The sequence below is a fragment of the Palaemon carinicauda genome, chromosome 12, assembly GCF_036898095.1.
Source record: "Palaemon carinicauda isolate YSFRI2023 chromosome 12, ASM3689809v2, whole genome shotgun sequence".
Lineage (NCBI taxonomy): Eukaryota > Metazoa > Arthropoda > Malacostraca > Decapoda > Palaemonidae > Palaemon > Palaemon carinicauda.
In genome coordinates this window covers 121,004,224-121,009,223 of record NC_090736.1, presented here as the reverse complement: position 1 = coordinate 121,009,223, position 5,000 = coordinate 121,004,224, and positions in this window count along the sequence as shown.

The following is a 5,000-nucleotide window of genomic DNA, read 5'->3' as shown; positions in this document are numbered from 1 at the left end:
GCCCAATGTGTAACTCTTGGACCTACATAGCATCGAGGTTGTTGAAGGTCACAATCGATTCCCATAGAGGTCTGAGCAATTCAATAGGTTGCAGAATATGCAGCCCATAAAACTTGAATTTTCGCTATAATGCATAAATATGCATACTAAATATTGACAACAAAGCATTTAGTAATATAGATCAAATATCACATAATACTGATTTGCCTATCTTTGAGTTAGTGATGCATCAATTACCTGTGCCAATCTTAACCACTCAAGCTCATGAACAGACTTGATAAAATCTACTCTTTTAAGAAGAACGACATAATAACGCAGGACTCTACACACTATCAGTCTTTTTCATAGTCCAAAAATGCCATCAAAAAATGTTTTTTTTTTTTTTTTTTTATATTCTACACCTTGCTGTTTAACATATGTTGAAAAGGAAAATTTGGTCAGTACAACTTAAACTTTTCCTGAATTATATTAGCTCATCTCTTAGCTTTTCAGATATCTTTCTCCCAAGTCTCTTTAGAATGACCATACCGCATATTTTCATGACAATTTACATAAGTGTGATGCCTGTGCAATAAATTCAATTAGTTCTTAACTCCCACTCATAAAGTTTTATCTCTTCACACCCCATTCTACAAAATAATCTTGTGAGTATTATGTGACTAACTTCATTTTCGGTCAATACCATATCCGCCATTATTCCATCGTATTTCGGCAGATATCATCTTCACTGTTATTCCATCGTAACCATGGGCTTTCCATCTCCTGAGGTTTTTGATGATAGCTTTGACTTCAAACACACTGAATTCAGTCATAAGGTCCTCAAACTCTCCATCAGCTTGAGATATATCCATCAAATTATTCACTTCATATTTCCTATTTAAGACCTCAATATAGTGTTCCATCCAACGTTGGCTTTTTTTCATCTTATGTTGTTATAAGAGATCCATCTGTCTTTTTGATGGGTATATGCTTCCTCTTCTTAGCCCAGTAGAGATTTCATTAATAATTCTCTGAGTAATTCTTACACTATAGCCACAGCTTGAATTCATAGCTTTGTCAGCCTCATCTGCTTCACTGCCAAAATATTCTTCTCAGTCATTCCTAGGTTCTAATTTTCCTTCACTATTGATACTGGAATACTTAACATACTCTACCATACGATTTTCCTTTTTATTCCACTAAAGCTTGTCCTGCCATGCAGGTCGCTATTCCTTGACCATTGACTTTTTCTCTCTTCTATCTCTGTTGTCCTCCACTTTGAGATCTTTCTCTTCCATATCCGCTGTTACGCACTCCATCCACCTTTCGTCTCCTTTTTTTCTCCTATTTGGCACATCTATCTGAAAAAACCTCCTTCCAACCTTTTCAATGTCTATCCTTATTATATGCCCAAACCACTGCAGCCTATTTTCTTGTTTTTTTTTTCGTTTTTGTTTCTTTTGACACGTCTGTAACCTTGGTTGATCCTATAACAGGCCATTCCTAACCCACTCTAGTCATGTGATCCCAGCTATCCATCTTAGCATTCTTATCTCTGCAACATCCATTTTTTCTCCGAAAGGTCTCTTTTGGTCCAGGTCTCTGCACCATATGTCATAGCAGGTGTCACTACAGCTTTATTAACCTTTCCCTTCAGCTTTACACTCATCCGTAAATCACAAAATGCTCCTCACAAACTTTTCTAAGTATTCCATCTTGATTGACTTCTATTTACTTCCTTTTGGAGCTCTGCTGTTTCCTCAAAATATTACCTTAGGTATTCGAATTTTTATGTCACCTTTACTAGTCCTCCCAGCAAATATATGTCACTCGATTGATTCCACAGAGTTGTAATACATATACTCGGTTTTTGTTCTACTAATCTTTAGCCCCCTGCTCTCCCATTCCGCTCTCAGTTTTTGTTCTACTGATCTTTAGCCCTCTGCTCCGCAATTCCACATTCGTTTTTCGTTCTATTGATCTTTAGCCTTCTGCTCTCCAATTTCTCTCTATACCTCTCCAGCTTCTCCCCCAACCCTTTTATGTTTTTATCACACAGAACTATTTCATCTGCCAACAGCATAGCCCATGGTGACTGTTCCCTCACCCTCTCAATAATTATATCCATCCTTACATCAAACAAGTCAGTCTATTTTTCTCTTCATCTTCATCAGTCCAAGATTCATCATCTATTTTTCATAGTCTTTCTCTTCATCTTGATTTTTTCCCCCACCTAATCATTTCACCATAAAGTTTCTTTATTTCTTGGTCCTTTTCCTGTTGATATTTCTAAAACTTCCTCGCACACTCTCTTCAAGGTACTGCAGTTCTGTTCCCACCATTCATCCACATCTTCATAATCCCGGGTGCCAAGCTCGACAAAAATGTTTTCTATGAATCTATATCTATTTTCTGGTTATTTCAACTTCCGTCATCTTATCTTTGGAATTATTTTTTGTTTACCTCTTATTGTACTCTTCCTATCACATTTTACTGTCCACAGTCCATGCTGGAGGGTTGCAGGCTCTCCTTGGAATATTTTACAGTTCTCTATCTCTTTTCAATGTACCCTTCTGTCCAATACAAAATCAATTTATGACTCTTGCCCACCATTTCATACTTTGCTAGAAACTTTAGCTGATTTTCAAAGAAAATGTAGATTACTGTCATATCAAAGGCTACAGCAAAGTCCATAACAGTTGCCCCATCCTAATTTTAATCTTCCTAAGCCCATCCTCTATGTATTCTTATCATCACCTGATTACTGCTCCGTACAGGAAACTTTATATCACTGCATATCATTACTAGTTTTCATTTGGTATAAGTATCATTCCCTGACCCAACTGTTTCCAAAATTCGTCTTTTTCCTCTTCTCTACAAGCTGTATGAGGTGCATAAACACTGATAACATCTACTTTTTCTCCCTCATATTCTAGTTGCATATGTATTATTCTATCATTCAGACTTTTCGCCCCCAATACACAATTCTTGATCTTTCCAGTTTTCATGATTCCAACTTCTTCGTTCTGTGCATCAACTATATATGTATATACTGTATATATATATATATATATATATATATATATATATATATATATATATATATATATATATATATATATATATATATATATATATATATATATATATATATATATATAAATATATATATATATATATATATATATATATATATATATATATATATATATATATATATATATATATATATATATATATATATATATATATATTACCCTGCTTGAATCTCTTATACTTTATTTCCCTCCCATCCCGTCTTCACACACAAAATATGCACCTTCCTTCTCTCAATCATATCAGCAACTTTTCTTCCGCATCCTGTCATGGTTCCAAATTTCAAGCTACCAATTCTATTTTTAGGATCCCTTCTTGAACTGTATACTTCCACTTCGCAGTAGCCCTTGCCTACTTCTCGCACTACGGCGATGTATCTGTGCATCACTTACCGGGTACACCCTAGCGGTCATTGGATTATCTACCACGGCTTCCATTTCATGGGTTTTTGCGTGGAGTTTTACAACTGGATGCAGTTCCTCACGTCAACCCTCCCTATTTATCCGGGCTAGGGGGTATGTAATTTTCACTAATTCCTCGAAAACTTTCAACAATCAATTTATGACTTCATTTACTTTTTATTGGATCACAAGTATCATTTGATGTTCATGGGGTTTTCCTTGTAACTGCATTTCTAAGAATTAACTACCAACTGATTGATATATGTTCTTAGTATCACACAATTCTTCATTAATTGTCTCTTCTTCGTCTCTTAAAGTCTCCAAGACTGTAAACCGATTTCTGCATTAAACTGCAAATGTTTCTCTATTTTCATTTTCTAGAAGCATAGTTGTATCAAACCTGGGCACTGTATCTAGATTTATGTTGAGTGCTTTCAGTTTTAATTTCATTGTGGCAATGAGGAACTGGTAATAACTACCAATATATGCACCGCTTAAGGTTCTAACATTTCTCAGAATCTTCCTTCTCTCCTTATTAATTTCTACGTGATCTATTTATTTTTTTCAATTTCCACAATGTGAAGTCCATGTATATTAGTGGGTGTCCATGTGCTGGGAAAGATTACCCCTAATGCTAAGATTGATTGTTGAATAAAAACACCCATCACAATCTCTATACCTTGATTATTACTTACAACTTTATTAATATGATCACCAACCCCAATTTTCATATCTCTCTCTAGGATCTCATTTATTACGGAATGTCGTTCTTCATACTATTCTTCTTTTCATTCTTATATTATTATTATTATTATTATTATTATTATTATTATTATTATTATTATTATTATTATTATTATTATTATTATTACTTGCTAAGTCCCAACCCTAGTTTAAAAAGCAGGATGCTATAAAATTAGAGTTCAAAGAGGGAAAATAGCCCAGTAAGGAAAGAAAAAAATTTCTATATAATAAAAAAACTTTAACAAAACAAGAGGGAGAAAACAAGATAGAATAGTGTGTCCGAGTGTACCCCGAAGCAAGAGAATTCTAACCCAAGAGAGTGGAAGACCATGGCACAGAGACTACAGCACTACCCAAGACTAGAGAAAAATTGCTTGATTTTGGAGTGTCCTTCTCTATAAGAGCTGCTTACCATACCTAAAGAATCTCTTCTACCCTTACCAAGAGGAGAGTGCCGCTGAATAATTACAGTACAATAGTTAACCCCTTGAGAGAAGAAGAATTGTTTGGCAATATCAATGTTGTCAGGTGTATGAAGACTGAGGAGAATCTGTAAAGAATAGGCCAGACTATTCAGTGTATGTGTAGGGAAAGGGAAAGTGAACCGTAACCAGATAGGAGGATCCAATGTTGTACTGTATGGCCAGTCAAAGGTCCAGATAACTCTCTAGCGGTAGTATCTCAACGCGTGACTGGTTCCCTGCCAACCTACTGATTTTTTTGGTACATTTAAAACTATAACACTCATGATGCACTACTTTGATACTAACTTTACAAATA